Genomic DNA, 17,556 nt, shown 5'->3' on the forward strand with positions numbered 1-17,556 from the left:
GGGGGTTGTCGTAATCGAGGATAGGGTCAAGCCCTTCTCTGAAATGGCGGCGCCATCAGACCAAAGGAGCCTTCCCTGATGACTCTGTTGTGGCCCTTATTAGGGCCAAGGCTTTCGGCCCTCGCTCAGGGCTGCGATGGAGGGATTGATGGATCCATGCCCCCTTCTGTTTTTCGCTAGCGCTGTCTTCACACCCTGTTGCCATTTATGTTTTTTGATGAATGATTAATTAGAAAAATAATCATTTGTAAATTGTGAGTGAACTAGACATTTGGCCCCGCCTGTAGGGAAATGGTGCCTCTGAGCCGGACGTAGCTTGCAGTCAGTACATCAGAACAGCAGTATTCCCAGACCAGTGATGAATTTACATCAAGTTCCTTTTCAGCATGTTAATGACTGTTACAGCCGAGTAACTAGCAAAAAATAATAGCAAATGGGAAGAGTAAATATTTAATGCCTCTATATCACTTTTAGCTTACAGTAAAATACGCATTTTGATTCAGGAGGGGAATGAGGGAATCTTGGACATTAGAGGCAATATTAGTTTGTCTGAGTTTCATTCTTTGTTTCCTTTTCTTTCTCTGTACTTAATTAAATTCAAAAGATAAAGTGTGAGTTGTTGCTGAGGTGGATTTCACTAGGGAAGTGGGTTTTCTGTAAGTTTTAGGTCACAAGATGCTTCTTTCCTGGCAGTTTGAATCTATATGTCCGGTCAGCATCATTGATTAAATGCCTGGTGTGTATAGAGGCCTGTACTATCTCTAAAATATAGCTTTCATCATGTTACTTCCCTGCTTTAAAACTTTAGTGGCTCCCCACTGCTTCTAGGATGAAAGCGGGACTCAGTAGCCTGGCTTTTAAGGGTTTCTATGCTGTGACCCCAGCCTGCTTTCCAGCCTTACTCCCTCAGGCAACACCATGTGGACCTTTTGCTTAAGCCAGAGTGATTGACTCCTATCCCTGTAAGGTGCCAGAGGCTTCCTCACCTTTGTACCTCTGCTCAAATCATTCTGGGGTATGAAATGACCTGTCTTTTTCTCTATCTAAAGCCTACCCTTCCTTCTAGGCCCATTTCTGGAAGATTCTCTGACTGCATTTATTAGATAGGAACCTGCTCATTTTGAAATACAGGGAAAGTTGAAAGTGGATCATAATTCTGTTCCCTCCAGTTTGCCACCTCTCTACCGTAGGGAATTTAGAATGAGTTCGCTTCTCCCCCACTTTTTGCTTGGCTGTCTTCTAATTTTAGAAGATGTCCAGGTAGGCAAGTTGTTGACTGTAGAAAGTTCTGAGGATTAGAGCTGAATATAGTTGGGAAACCAGACCCAAGGATAGTGCTATGTTTTCTGAGATCAGAGAGTTTTGACACAGAAGTTTCTAGCAGAGGTTGAATTCACAAAATGAGGCTGTACTGGTGGAAGCATTCAAAGAAAGGGTTTAGGCCTTTCAGTCTGTTGTTAAAAGAGTCTTGGAGTGTTGAGTTCAGACCCAGATACAGTGATAATATTCAGAGAAAATGATCAGGATGGTGAGGCAGGCCTGAAAGCGTGAAGGCTGAGTGGGCAGAAGAGAACAAGGGAGGCTGTGTCCTCTGTTTTCAAATATTCAAGAGGCTGTCTTCAGCAAAAGAGGTGTATTAAACCTTGTGTATGGAACCTTGGGGTGAGAACAAAGACTGCTGGAGGTAGGTTATAGGAAGACAGATTTCAGATCAATATAAGAAATACTTTTCTCATAGTGTTGTGAAAAAATGAAATGGATTTCCTCGGGAGATGGTAAGTTTCTCAAGTGTGAAGGGATGTGAACACAGAAGGCAATAATACTCTAATCTTAAAGATCTGTGGATTCACAGTAAAGGGACCACAGGTACTGGAATGGAGGACCTTTAGAATAGGACATTTTCTTCTCTGGGGTAAAACCTTTACCTTGGGGTTTCGGAGAAAGATTCAGTAGTGGAAAGAAACAAGTGCCACTGTGTCCGAAAATACTTACAAATCCTGACATGCATCAAGAAATAATAAGTATAGGGGCGCCTGGGTGGCGCAGTCGGTTAAGCGTCCGACTTCAGCCAGGTCACGATCTCGCGGTCCGTGAGTTCGAGCCCCGCGTCAGGCTCTGGGCTGATGGCTCGGAGCCTGGAGCCTGTTTCCGATTCTGTGTCTCCCTCTCTCTCTGCCCCTCCCCCGTTCATGCTCTGTCTCTCTCTGTCCCAAAAATAAATAAAAAAAAAAAAAAAAAAAAAAAAAAAAAAAGAAATAATAAGTATAGTCTTCTGAGGCTATATTGAAAGGATGATGAAAACAGAATGAAATCTAGAATGGGGGTTCTTAACATTGGGTTAAGGGCCTCGAGGATAGTGTTTAAGAATGAGGAGATATTTGCAGAATTTCAGGAATTCGTAAACAGTTTCAAAAACATTCAGTATTAACCTTTATATATTTGGGAAACTGTAAAAGATCTATTGTTTTGAAAATATTTATCATAGAGAAATAAGAGTACAAGATTGTCTTGGCACATGAAATTTGGGTTTGTAATGGCTTAAGAATTAATAAACATGTCCCCGTATGCAAATTTTAATGCCTGCATGTATTATTCTGTAAAGAACATCATAGCTTTTGTAAGATTCTCAGAAATGGCTGACTCAGAAAAGGTGAAGAATTAACTGGTCTGGAGTACTGGTTCTCAGATGTTTGAACTCAACCCAGTTAGGTAGGGCAGAAATTCCTCATATCACCCTTCCCATTCAGCATCAGTATCAGCAAATATTAGTATGAGCCATATGTACTTTTTATTTTATAAAGCAGTATCCTATAAGCTTAAAAATGTAATTTTATTGGACTTGTCTTGATAGTAGATAGCAAGACCATAAAACCACAAATGAAGATTTACTGTACAAGTAATTTTTTTGGAGGTGGGCTTGTTATGTATATATATATTTACTTTAGCTGTATATGTATCTACTTACGGTATCTCCACATTGTGAGATTAACCAGATTATCTTCAACAAATCAAATTTCTTTTTTTTTAATTTTTTAATTTTTTTAATGTTTATTTTTGAGAGAGAGTGAGAGAGAGAGACCATAAGCGGGAGAGAGGCAGAGAGAGAGGGAGACACAGACTCTGAAACAGGCTCCAGGCTCTGAGCTGTCAGCACAGAGCTCGACACGGGGCTTGAACCCACAAACCATGAGATCATGACCTGAGCCGAAGTGGGATGCTCAACCTACTGAACCACCCAGGTGCCCCCCTAACAAATCAAATTTCTAACGGTAGAACTGAACTGATAGTAGTTTATAATTGAAAATATAGTATAAGAATAGTAGTATTACAAACTATGATTGACTTAAGACAGCACTGATGTTACAGTGACTTCTAGAGTATAGTGTGAGCTTTGAGAGTTGTAGTGTTGGTGTGTGAGTGTGCCGGTACTTGGCAGCATCGTAGAGTAGCCTGAGTACTTGGGACACCCAGTTTCTAGTTCTTTGCATACTCTGGCAACTTGCTGATTTTAATTTATCAAAATGGATTTCACGAACCTTCTAACTCACTTATTAGGGAACTACTAAGAAGCTCTTGGTCATATTAAAGAAGATGTGAATTGCACATTTGCCTTTGAGAGCTTAAGAAAGGTGTGCAGGTTTATAGATAAGTTATAGATCTTAATAAGAGTTCTTCTATGGTTACAGGCCCCTACTTTAAGGAACACCAGTCTACCAGGTCAATTTGTAGTTGCAAGTAAATGATAAGTAGGTAGTTTGAGGGTTAATATCCAGGAGACTATCCAAATAAAGGCTCTTTCTTTCTTTCTTTCTTTCTTTCTTTCTTTCTTTCTTTCTTTCTTTCTTTTCCTTCCTTCCTTCCTTCCTTCCTTCCTTCCTTCCTTCCTTCTTCTTCTTTTTTTTTTTTTTTAAAGATCAACCTAAATGCCTCTGATAACCAGATACCCTTTCTTTTCAAATACTCCTTTATTTACCAACCCCGTTGAGCCTGGCCCTAAAGTAAGATCAACAGCTGTGCGTGACTATTTTTTTCCCCCTCTCCTTTGCTGTGCTCCTCCTATCACATTGAAATACCCTGGCACTTTCTTCCCTTTTTGAAAACACAAAAGAGGATTAGGCCATATAATGGACTATTTATGTGTCAAATTAAACGTTTTACTCTGAGGCTGTTTTTGAGTTATGTGAGCAGTAAAAATATGTATTAAGCTGCCAAGCCTTTTAAAAAATGCATATTATTTAGCTGATAGCCTGTAACAGTCTGATGGACCCATAATGGTGTTTTGAGTAAATACACATTTGAACAATTTATGAAACTTATGTTTACATGTGTATTAAACAGCCTGGGTAGGGAGTGACCAAAAGTTATTACCAGTTGACAGCTGCTGTCTGGTGACCAATTTGAAATGAATTGGTGGATTCCCTTTAGTGTGGAGTAAACAGGTTTCCCTGTCAGGGGAACAGGCTGTGTAATCATCAGTGCGTGAGGTCCTAGCGCTGGAGGTCTGCATGTTGGTTGAATGAGGCACTAGAGGAAAACGTTTCAGCTCCATAGTGAGCCACACCTTGGATTCACCTGTATGGTCTATTTTATTTCATTTTGTATCTTGAACTGTATAATTATGTTCACAGAATATAGGCAGAACAAAATATATTTGCAGAACAAAATATTCTGTCCTTGGAAAGAGGGACCATGTTTATTTCTTTGGCATCTACTCTCTAGTGTAGTGATCCTGCAATTTATGATTGTGTGCCTCTATCAGTAATAGTTCTTAAGATATTTTTTAAATGTTTTTATTTATTTTTGAGAGAGAGAGAGAGACAAAGACAGAGACAGAGCATGAGTGGGAGAGGGGCAGAGAGAGAGGGAGACACAGAATCTGAAGCAGGCTCCAGGCTCTGAGCTGTCAGCACAGAACCTGATGTGGGGCTCAAACTCATGAACTGCGAGCTTATAACCTGAGTCAAAGTTGGACGCTTAACCGACTGAGCCACCCAGGTGCCCCAGTAATAGTTCTTTTTATATTTGTTCACTTCTAAATTGTATAGATATTTATATACATATATTGTATATATTTGTGTATATATTTACATATGAATGTGTATATTTGTATATATATTTATACATATAAAACTAACACAAAAATAGAAGTTTAATGGAGACAAAAGAATAAGTACACATAGATGATCTGAATTTCTTTTTGTACCTGAATGAGTCCTCTTGAGCACCTCTGGATTTCATAACACCTTGCACTGGAGGTGAAGGCTTGTGTCTTGATACCTTTGGGTGGCGGAAAGGGCACAATGCATTGTGAGGTGTTAACGTTAAAAATAAAAGCTATTTTATCAGCAAAAATGGGTTTATTCAGGAACAAGAGAATTGTAATTCAGGACAAGCAAGCTATGGCAAGCCCATAGGTAAGTCCTACAGAGAGAAATCTTATTTTATGGAGAAGAAGGAAGGAATTGGGAGGTGTTGTTTTAAAGGAAAGTCCCTTGGAGAAAACCAAGAGTTCAGGGTTTTGATGGTTTCTCATTGGTTGAGTTGCAGAGGTGGTCAGTTTCTTATAGGAGATGCAATATGTTCTGTACCTCTTTGTCTGTTGGAGCCTGTAATTGACAATTCCTTCTGTAATTGACATGGAGTGGTATGGCCCACCCTGCCAGCCTCCCCTTCTTGAATCCCTGGTCCACTTTAGTGAGGTTTCCTCTTACTGATTCTCAAAACAGGTGTGACTTGGGCATGATATTCATAAACTTGGGCAAGTCTTTTAACTACCTTGAGCCCTTGGGCCCTCATCTGTAAAATACATGGGGCTGCCCATGGGGCTATCCTAAAGATTTCTTATAGTAAATGTCAGGTATCCACTTAAGTGCTTGCCAGAAAGTCACCTCCTCAGAGAGACTTTCTCTGAATGTGTGTACAAATAGTTCCTTCCTCTATTCAGTTATTCTGTAATGCCTACTCTGCTTTACTTCTATTAATTTTTTATCATATGAACTCATTGTTTTCTCTTTACTGAATTGGAAGCTATTTGAGGGGAGAGACTTTTTTTCCTGTTTACTCTTGCATCCATAGCTCAGACAACAAAGCATGACACACAGTAGGTACTCGATAAATATTGGTTGAAAGTTCAATGTTGGTCACTTAGTAAGTTGATTAATAAAGAGAGGCTATTATTGCTTTCACTGAGTGCCACACATATAGCAGATGCTCTGGGATAGGATTAATGATGCTCTATGAATGATTTGCTCTCAAGTGGGATCCAAGGCCGGAAGTATTTTTCCTATAGGAGGATGGATTTTTTTTTCACCCCCTCCATTACAGCCAGCATTTTTCAGGCTGAGGTTAGAAATGAAGTTTGTAACCCTGGATCTGGGCCAAGTGAACTGACCCCTGTGTGGTTCTGATGCCTCACCTTGGCCTCATTAACTCCCTGCCGTGACCCAGTGTGCCATCTAGCTGAGGACCAGGCCAGTGGTGACAGCAGCCATGTGGATGTGCCTCAGGGAGGGCAGTGGCATTGCCAGTCACCCCTAGTCTACCTGGAAACCACCTTCTGACCTGTAGAAAACTGCTTCCAGGGGAAAGGCAGAGTATTGCAGAGTCTTGTGCCTATTCCAGGTCTGTAGAGAGAACAAACAATTTTTAGCATGGTTGAGAGAGGGCGATGGAAGAGAAAGAACCACGTCTTTAGAGGACACTTTTCTTGGCTGCTCTTTGCAATGAAGAGTTGTTATAGAAACACCTGTCATTTAAAAAACTTCTCATATTTGGGGCGCCTGGGTGGCGTAGTCGGTTAAGCGTCCGACTTCAGCCAGGTCACGATCTCGCGGTCCGTGAGTTCGAGCCCCGCGTCAGGCTCTGGGCTGATGGCTCGGAGCCTGGAGCCTGTTTCCGATTCTGTGTCTCCCTCTCTCTCTGCCCCTCCCCTGTTCATGCTCTGTCTCTCTCTGTCCCAAAAATAAAAAACGTTGAAAAAAAAAAAAAAAAATTAAAAAAAAAAAAAAAAAAAAAAAAAAAGAGAAAAAACTTCTCATATTTAAGGCCACACTTCCAATAGGGCTATGAAATAAAGGCATGTGAAGTATCCTACAGTGCTGATGTAATTGGAGACCTGAATGAATAGAAGGTTGGGAAGTGCTAACATGTATGGGCCATTACATATGCAGTTCAGTAGTGTGCAAACATTAAAAATAGCATTTCTTGATTTCTTGATTCCTTATCCAAGTCTTTCTACTTGGTTCTTATCTGTTATTTTTGTAGTGGATTGGGATATGTGTTCAACTTTTCCTAAAAGGAGAGATGGAGAAATATTTCCTGGGATCAGCTGATAGAGCTCTGAGTGTGACCATTTTAAAGGGTCATGATAGATACCAGTCTGGGTTGTGCTGTAGGTGAGGAGTGGGGGATGGTTTCTTTATCTTCTTTTGGTCTGCATCCTCCAACAACCCACTTATTAAAGGAAGTTTGTGCTGTGCAAAGTGAGCTAAGAATAATATTCCAGGCTTGGGTGAAAATTTACGTACAACAGTCTTATAATGATACCCTGGAACTTCTGCCATTCAAGAGTTTGGTGGGGTATACCCTGCCTGATGGACCTTTTTTTTGAAGATGATCTCCCTCAAAGTTAGTTTAAAAACATCAGAATCCTCCTCACTTTAACATAGAAAGGTATTTTTTTTTTCTTGTGACATTTTAAAGGGATGTAGTAGATGGAAATGATGGGGAAATCATTGTACCATGAAAAAAGTGAGAGGCTTGGAGTTGTATAAACCCTAATACAAACCTTGACTGTGCCAGTAATGATTTGTGCTGTCATGAGTGAGTTACTTAAATTAAGCTCACGAGCCTCCGTTTCTTCATCTGAAAAATGGAGATATTTATTTCATACAGTTGTGGAGACTTGATGAACAACAGGATGTGCTTGGTGTATTTTTGACGTTCAATAAATTTAGCAGCCCATTTCTCCCTTTTGGGGGTAAAGCCACAGGAAGTTTTTGGTGAATAATTGAGGTCCTTGGTGCTAAGGGGAAATTTAACTCATGCTTTTTTGTACAGACATGGGATTATAGAAATAAAAGAAAAGGGGGTAATTTTATTCCTTTGGCCATATGCATTAGCAGCACTTTTCTTGGCTTTTGACAACATCAAAATAAAAAAAAAAAAGGCTCGTGCTGCCTGTGTGTGTGAGTGTGTGTGTGCGTGTGCATGTGTTATATTTCTGGCTGTTAATATAATTCATTGCTTGTCGCAGGGACTGGAACCTTTCACCCCTGAAGATTCTTGCAATTTCATGTGCTAATCCAACTGGAATTTGTATCTCACAGACCCAGAGAGTGTTGGCGTCAGAGGAGATGCTCTGGTGCAGGAGCTCAAAAGAAGAAAAAGGCAAAACTTAGAGGACTTGGGACTTGCTCAGAGTTGTGCAGCTAGTTAGTGACAAAGCTGGCATTGCCGCAGATCATATTTGCTCCTCATTGCTCCAGTCCTGGGGTTCTGCAAGCCTTGTTTACCAGACCAGCAGCAGCATCTGGGAACTTACAGGAAATGCTCATTTTTGCCCCCACTCCCCACTTTAATAAGCCTTCAAGGTGGTTCTGATGACCACTAAAGTTTGAGAACCACAACTCTGGTTTTTATACTATTTGGCAGGGAGATTTTCTGAGTTTCATGGACAGCACTAGGTCTTTATTTTATCTTTCAGATGTTTTCTCCTGCCACTTAGGTGTCTCCTTTTAAAACAGTTTCATCTTTGGTGATGGCTTCCTTACACTGAGGAGCGATTGCCGCAGGAACACTTCTGTGAAACTGTTGTTTGCTGCTCTTTTATTCCCTGCTGCCAAGTAGCGGTTCTGAAATTTGTCCATGGAAAGCAAGCCCTGCTTTCTGGGTCTCAACTCCTGGAGATTCTGGTTAAATGAAGTGAAGATGGGGAGTCTTTAATATTTGAAAGCTGTCCAGGTGATTTTGATGCCCAGCCATGTGTATGGAAAACTGCATTAGAGGAACAAAGGATCAGAATGCTCATTAAAGTCATTAGGTTTTCCTAAGTGGTACAGTTGACCTTTGTTGTTCTGTATTTGGGTGTTCAGTGGACAGGAGCTATCTAAAAGAGGTAATTATAGTTGCAGTGCTGACCCTCAAAGTTGAAAGTAGATTGAAATTCATTACTTAATAAGCTGTCCTCACTATTTCTAGTTTCAGTATAGGTATGGCAGGGAGAGATAAAATTACTTTTTCTTGCCTTGCAAAAAGACAAGTGTTTTTGAAAATAAACGGGGTTTAAAACATATACTGTTTTTATAAAGCACAAAAATTTTGGGTGCATTCTGGGTACATTTTAAGCACTTCCAGAAGTGGGTATCCATGGGAGAGAAGGAGGTAGCCTGTGTTTTGTCATATGCATATATTATTTCTTTGACCAATTTAAATACATTAACAAAGAAACAATCTAATATTTGTGAGTTGACAGTATGGATGTAGTACCATATTATGTTATTTTTCAGCTTATTTTAGCTTATGAGATATAAAGCAAAGTACACGTTAACAGTTTGCAAAATCCTGCTCTGATACTTGATTAGGGTCAGGTCCTGATTTGGATGAATTTGATGACACTTCAGTCAGATCCAACCAAACATTGTACTTTTTTTCTTTTTTAATGTCTATTTTTTGAGAGAGAGAGAGAGGGGGATAGAGGATCCAAAGCAGCTCTTTTCTTGGCTTTTGACAACATCAAAAGCCGACAGCAGAGAGTCTGATGCGGGGCTTGAACCCACGAACCATGAGATCACGGCCTGAGCTGAAGTGGAACGCTTAACCGACTGAGCTTAACTTACTGAGCCACCTAGGTGCCCCCAGACATTGTCCTTTTTAATACTCATTTTTAAAAACAAAGGGCACCTGGGTGACTCAGTTAAGTGTCTGAACTCGACTTGGGTCATGATCTCACGGTTGGTGGGTTCAAGCCCCGTATCATGCTGTCTGCTATAAGCACAGAGCCTGCTTTGGATCCTCTCTGTCCCCTTCTCTCTGCTCCTCCACCCCACCTCTCAGGGGTGCGTGCACTGTCTCTTTCTCTTTCAAAAATAAATAAACATACCTCCTCCCCTAAGAAATATATTAACCAAGATATTTCACTGGGCAAATTAGCATTACATTAAAAAATCTATTCTTGTAAAACTAGATTGATAGCAGAGATTAATAGGCACGATGTAATTTTTATAATATTTTGTCATACCTTAAAGAACCTGCTTTTTGATAATATTTTGTCATGCCTTAAGATCCTGCTTCGTTTTAAATGAAACATTTTAAAATCATTTTTTCCCACCGGTGGAATAAAACTAACATGTTTTGACCAAAATTACCCTAATTTTGAATATTTTGAAATTAGGTATGGAAATTAGACAGTGCTAAGACTTCTTTTTTTTAAAAACCATAATTTAAGTGTGGTTTCTCTGCCAGCAGCTTCTGCATTATTGAGCAGTCTCACAAAAGAAGAGGCCTCCTTGACTCTCAAGGTTTGCTTGTTTGCATTCTACAAATAGGAAGAAACCCTTTCTGGCATTTTGCCTTATAGGCCCTAGATGAAAATGTGTTATTACCCAAGCCAACAACAATTTTAAAATTGCTGGCCCTGACATTATAACAGATCTGTGGATAGTGAAGCACAAGCATCTGTCAGATCAAGTGTGAAAGTTTGCGTTTCCGTATACTTTCTCCAATCCCAAGAGCAAGTTTAGTTTTGCCATTCCGACAGACTTGAGGCTTCTAAAAATCTGTGCTGACTGGTGTGCACTGTGGCAGCCACAGAGGGCCAGTTGGACCTTTGATCTTCTTGTCTGGGTCACCCCTCTTAGGGAAAGGTCAAGAGACTGAGAGCCCCTTCCCCAGGTTGGTTTCCTTAGTTATGCCATACTTTGTCAACAGCTGCCAACAGTGTCTGAGCTGGGCTTCTTTCCCTCCAAAACAGACTCCATTTAGGGCACAGAATTTTTTCAGACTGGTGTAAGGTTTTTACAGAGTAGCAACAGGGTAATTAGGCTCATTGATGTCACCATGTGAAAACCTCTTCTTTAAACATTCTGAATGTCCTTACCCACATGTCTAATTGTGGGTTTAAGAAATTTTTTTTTTAAGTTTATTTTGAGAGAGAGAGAGAGAGAGAAGGAGAGGGAAAATCCCAAGCAGGCTCCATGTTCAGTGTGGGGTCCAACGCAGGGCTCGATCTAATGAACTGTGAGATCGTGACTTGAGCCGAAATCAGGAATGGGCCACTTAACTGATTGAGCCACCCAGGTGCCCCTAAATGTGCCTTTTAGAAATGCTAACAGATAACCTGGAATTCTTAAGACTGCCTAACCATGTACAGAAGGAATGAAGACTTTCCCGAATGTCTTGTAGTTGTTTCAATTGGAGATGCATGAAGAATGACCTCCATTCTCCCTAAGGAGTCTGACCTTCTTGTCACTGCGTGTAACATTAATTTCTTAATATGTCCAGTGTGTAAAAAGGATTTTTTCCTACTGTTTTAGCTGTTGGCCTGACTTTTGCATTTTCATTGGTAAAATATGTAGGTCTGTGCTTTGAGTTGAAAGGCATAGATTAGTAAACATCCCTGAACCAGCATGGCATATGCAGTTAACAGTCACAGAAAACACTGCTCATGGTTAGTTAATATGTAAACTTTTATTTCCAACATCTAAAAATTGTTCAGAGTTATCTTTAGTTGTCTGACTTCTGAGGGGTGGTTAGGAAGGTATAGCATATATCTTTAGGCAGAAACTGACAGTGATTTTCAAACTTCATTGAACATCAGAATTACCTGGAGAGTTTATTGAAATGCAGATTGCTGGACCTCACCCCTGGTTTCTGATTCAGTGGGGGTGGGGGTGTGGCTGGGGGAGCAAGATTTTGCTTTACATGTTGCCAGGTAATGCCACTCCTGGTGATCAAGGAATCTACTGTGAGAATCACTGCTTTAGGATGTAGATCTCACACTCTTTTTTGCCAGGAAAAGAGAGCTGAATTGCAGAGGGGCCCTGTTCTTTCCTCCGAAGCATTGCCTCTTCTAAGCAAACATTAAAGGAAGATTTATATACCGCATCCATGTGGTCATGCACTGAGCTAGGTGCACAGGGCATAAATAAAATGGCCTCTGTCCCTGGGAACCTCACAGTTTAGAGAGGGGATTAACATAAGAAAGTCTGCAGTCCTGATCCCTAGACTTGCTGTGGTGGAGATGTTAGGGGGTGGATCAGCTCTCTAGATTTGCCAGGAGGGGTGGTCTAAGCTGTTCTTAGAGCACCTCAGTTTTATTCCTGTGGGTGTGAGTGAAAGAAACAAGAATGTTCTGCAGCAAACCATTTTGTTCACTCTCAGATGAGCTCCCTGTCTTCTTTGACTCCCTGGGCGGGCGTCCTACACTATATATTCAGGACCTCCAGGATTGTCATTGTCATTGTCATTGTCAGCTCTCCACCCCCAGCTTTTGTAGAAGGCCCCTCCTACTCTCCCTTTTCCTTTTACATTTTAAAATTACAATTTCAGACACTGTCCACTGTGGCAGCAGGATTTGTAACAAGACCAAGTTAAGTGATCTTGGTTGAACTGATTTATGAGACAGCTTCAAAAATTCATGAGGCACCAGGGGAACTTTCTGTAGCTCCCTCAGCATGCAGCATTTCCCTTCACCTCTTCACGTAGATCAGACATTTTGTGATAGTGCAGCAGTTTTGAAACGGAGACTTCTAGATCATGGCCCTGCTGATTAAGACACTAAGACACTCCTGAGGAGTCAGGGGAGGCTAGAGCTGAAGCCCTTGTTTCCCTAACTCTGGGCATTGACTTTGGGTAAACCAGTGAAAACCTGGTAACTACAGTTGCGGATAGAACTGTCCAGAGCAGGGTTTTCTCCATGGGTGATCTGCTGTGTCCTTCTAGTGTTATGAAGGAAGATCGTGGTCCATTAATAATAGTCCCGCAATCTTAAGTGCAGTGAAATGAAGTATGTGTGCAAGTGTATGTGTGTATATGAAAGAAAGAAATCAAGCAACACATGGGGCGCCTGGGTGGCTCAGTCGGTTAAGCGTCTGACTCTGGGTTTCGGCTCAGGTCATGATCTTGTGGGAGCCCCACATGGGGCTCTGTGCGGGCAGTGCAGAGTCTGCTTGGGATTCTCCCTGTCTCCTTCCCTTTCTTCCCCTCCCCCACTCTGGAGTCTCTCTAAAAATAAATAAATAAACTTAAAAAAAAATCAAGCAACACAGTTAGTTGTTCCTTCTTTCTGTGAAAGCCTTCTCTAGACAGGAACAAAGGATATGGCTAAAAGCAGTGACCGGTTACAGTGCCTTCCCCATTTTATTGATTGTTCATTTCTCGTCTCTGACCTTATTAGCTACTTATTGATCTACTAGAAAAGCAAATAATTTTCCCTTGATAGCACTTAGGTGAACTGGACTTTAATGACTTGTCTCCCAAAGGGTTTTTAAAAAAGTATTTACCTACTAAGTGGAAGTTGTCTACTATCTAATGTTATAATCTGTGAGCTTGGGGACCCTTTCTTGGGAGGATCAGTGATGTCACAGGCTGGCCTCCTCATTTTGGCTACTCCTGTTAAGACACCACACATGCTCTGTGGACTGCTGTAATGGCCTTGTAGCACACAAAGTTTTGGAGTCGACACAAGGAGCATATGTGAGATCCCATGGGAGGTGACGTATTGCTGAGTCAGTTTTTTTTTTTTTTAAACTATTTATTTTAAAGTTTATTTATTTTGAGAGAAAGAGAGAGTGCAAGTGAGGCAGGGGCAGAGAGGGAGGGGGACAGAGGATATGAAGCTGACAGCACAGAGCTTGATGCAGGGCTCAAACTCAATGAACCATGAGATCATGACCTGAGCTGAAGTCAGATGCTTAACCCATGGAGTCACCCAGACATGCTGTTGCTGAGTCCGTTCTGATCAGCACCTGCCAACATGTCAAATAACTGAAGACAGCCAGAACCACTTTGTTGTTAGTAAATTTTGTTTTGAGATTTTAATTCATGATTTTGGGCTCAGATTTGCTTACAAATAAGTTTTGAGTTCTTACTTGCTCTAAAAATGCTTAGTTCTCTCCTATCTGTGCTTGGGGAGAGAGAGGTTTTGGATTTGGGGTAGATATGTGTCATAGGGAAGCAGAGTGGCACAGATAACATAGGAGGTAAAATGGTTTTCCCAGCATTGTAGGTGTCTTTGACTATGTTAGTTTTTTTATGTTTACATTTTCACGTTCTCATTTTTCTGCTTTTGATTATACTCTTGTTGGTTAAGATTAAATTTGTGTGCATCTCCTAAGATTATATGCAATGTGAGGCATGATGTTGGAAGCAATAGAAATAGAACTTGGAGAATGGTCCCTGATAATCCGTGAATAATATAATCCACGTAGAGGTAAAAGCAAAGATTGACTCTATAAGTTGTGGGATTAATGGGTGTTTTGGTCCATTTTTCTTTTTTGCTTATTTTTTGAGTAGGTAATACAGTCATATGATTCAAAGATCAAAACCATATAAAAATTTTATAGAGAGATGTCTCATTCCCATCCCTGGACCCATATGCCCTATTCTTCAGCTTCCCATAACTATTTTATTGGTTTCTTATGTATCCTCCATAATTTCTGAAAGCAAATAGAAATATACTTGAATGTGTATTACACAGCGATACCATAAACATCATTCCGCATCTTGCTTTTTTGTGATTATCAGTATATCTTGGAGATCATTCCATCTCAGTATGGAGAGAGCTACCTAATTAATTATCTTTAAAGCTGCCCAATAGTCCATTATATGGTTGTACTCTTACATATTTAATCGGTTCATATGTAATGACCTTGGGTTGTGTCTAGTTCTTCACTCTTACAAGTGATGCTGCTTTGAATAATTTTGATTATATGGCATTTCATCCATGTGTATGTATACATCTGTAGGATAAACTCCCAGGAGTGAAATTGTTAGTCAAAGTATATGTGCATTTGTCATTTTGATAGTTACTGCCCAAATCCTCTGTACGAATATTTGTATTGGTTGTACCAATTTATATTCCTGTTTAAGAGTAGGGATTTCCCCAAGCCTTGGCAACAAGTTTTGTGGTTAAACTTTGAATTTTTGCCAATCTGATAAGAGAAAAATTGTATCTCAAAGTGGTTTCAGTTTGCATTTCTTATTAATAATGTTGAGCATCTTTTACTATATCCTAGATCTGATCGTATTTTCTCTTTGTGAACGGTCTGGTCATATTCGTTGCTTGTTTTTCTGTTGGCTTTTTGTTATTTTTTGTATGCTTTAAAATAACTGGTCTATTTTGGAGTATTTTTAGACTTACAGAAAAGTTGCAAAGATTTACTGTTTCTTTTTACCCATTTTGCTGTCATTAGCTCTGTTAATTATGTTAGGTGGTGTAAAGAGGTCCAGGTCTCCTGGAATTCTGGGCTTGTCACAGGTATGTCATCCCAAAGAAGGATGCAGATCCAATTTATGACTCTTAAGCTGCCTCAGGGGATGTTCTAGTTACAGATGTGGGGGGTTCCTCCGAGCCTCTGACTAGCTTACGTTGTTGGGGCATACAACGTAGAGCCTGTCCTCCGATATTCTTCTTTTACTTGCGAAACTTATTAACTACAAGGGTTATTGAAGTGAAAACCTTGCCTCGAGTTTATATTTCTTGAGATTTACTTCCAGTTATAGATGTGGTTTTCAAACGACTGAATCTTTCATAGACCAGGTTTCAAGCACATTAAATAGTTGGTGATTTCCCCCTTCTCTTCATCACATGCTAATTGGGAGAATGAATAACTGTAATTTTTCTGGAGCATCATGCTGTCATTTTGTCCCATGAATGAGTTCTCGGAGTACAGAGCTAAAACGTGGGGGCAGAGGTGCCGGTGCCGTTCCCATGCGGAGACACGCGTGGATCTTTGTGTCCCGCAGGGGTCGGCCTCCCCTGGAAGTTAGGGGCACTGGCTCTAGAATAAGACCTCCTGGCTTCAGATTCCTTCTTTGCCACTGCTAGCTGTGTCACCTTGAACACGTTACTTAACTGTTTTGTGCTTTACTCTCCCCATTTGTAAAATGGGGATCATGATAGCACCTGCCTCATTGAGGTGGTAATGAGGATTGGATGTGATAACACGTGTGAAGTGCTTAGCATAGGCCTGGAGCCTGATGAGTTGCCAATAAATAAATAGTGGCTCAACAGTAGTGGAGAGCAGTGGTTTCAGAGACCATCGTTGTGTGGAACTTGACTTCGTTTACCTTGTGGGGAATGTAGCCTGCAAACACGGATGTCATACATGCAGCCAGTATTTGAGTACCTGGCAGTGCGAGACGATAATTAACATTTCTGTCATGTCTTGCAGTTTGAGAATTTTACAAATGTCATTTACCTCAGTGAAATCTCACAAAGTAGCTCTGAGATATGATTATCCTCAGTTTATAGTTGAGGAAATGGAGGGTCAAATGCCTTATCTGATGAGCTCATCATCACAGACCTCCTTGCTGGTGGAGTTGGGATTTGACTCCAGGCCTCCTGACATTGACTCTCCAGATGCTCTCTAAGAAGAGAGTGTCAACAAAGGAAGAATCTGGAATGGTTCCCAGGTGTCCCTGGGTTTAGGTCATACTCTTCTAGGGCAGCAGAGCTAGAAGGAAGCCTGAGGTTGGCCCACCTCTTCGTGTGACTAATGAAGGCACTGCTGTGCTCGCAAGGGACTCGGGGACGCGCATGGTGCTGGCAGGCAGCTTTATGGAGAGGGCAGGGTTCTCCTTGGCTGTTCCTGGGTGGTCTTTGGGGGCTGATTAATTGCTGGCATGGAGGGGGTTTATTATGGGAAAAGTAGATAAATTCAGAGAGGGGAGGACCTGTAACTTGAGAAGCATGCGGTTTTCCTGGGATATTTTCCTAAGAGCACAAATAAAAGGGCTGTAGTTTAGTATTCAGATGTGGTTCCAGTTGTGCAAGCGCAAAGAGAAAGAGGCAAAGGCAGGGAGACAAGGAAGGAAAGTGAGTGACTTGAAAAAGAGTTAGTGAGAGACCTTTGTGGGCACATCGATAGTGTCTCCAGGGCAGGCGTTTGAACTCCGGGGAACTTGGTATATAAGGGAGAACGTCTTTAGCAGTTCTAGGACCTGAAGCAGACTGGGTGGCCTTGGGGTGTGTCACCTTTTCTCCTGGGAGTGGACGGAGGGGCGCAGAAGCTACCCCACGGTATTCCTCTCAGAATTGCACTTGGGGTGACTGCTGCTTCAGGTGGGAGGTTATTCTAGGCAGCCGGAGTGGGCCGGCAACATCAGTCTCCTTGAGGTCTTGTTAGAAATGAAGATTTGGGAACCCTACCCCAGAACTGCTGAGTTGTAATCTCCAGGGGGTGGTATTCAAGAATGTGTATTTTAGCGAGATCCTTAGGTCATTTGTCTGCATGTTAATTTACGGAAGCATTGCTCGAGTCTAGAGGCTTTCCATCTCCTCTTTAGGGTTCTATGCTGCCGGGATTAACCTGCTGTTCACGAAATAGGTACTGAATT

General features: G+C 41.2%; 1 protein-coding gene across 4 annotated transcripts in view; it reads left to right on the forward strand.

Moving 5' to 3' along the window:
* AUTS2 (activator of transcription and developmental regulator AUTS2) overlaps positions 1 to 17,556 on the forward strand; it is a 1,119,628-nt gene that overhangs the window by 81,228 nt on the left and 1,020,844 nt on the right. The window lies entirely within an intron of this gene.

The sequence above is a fragment of the Panthera onca genome, chromosome E3, assembly GCF_046562875.1.
Source record: "Panthera onca isolate mPanOnc1 chromosome E3, mPanOnc1 haplotype 2, whole genome shotgun sequence".
Taxonomy (NCBI): domain Eukaryota; kingdom Metazoa; phylum Chordata; class Mammalia; order Carnivora; family Felidae; genus Panthera; species Panthera onca.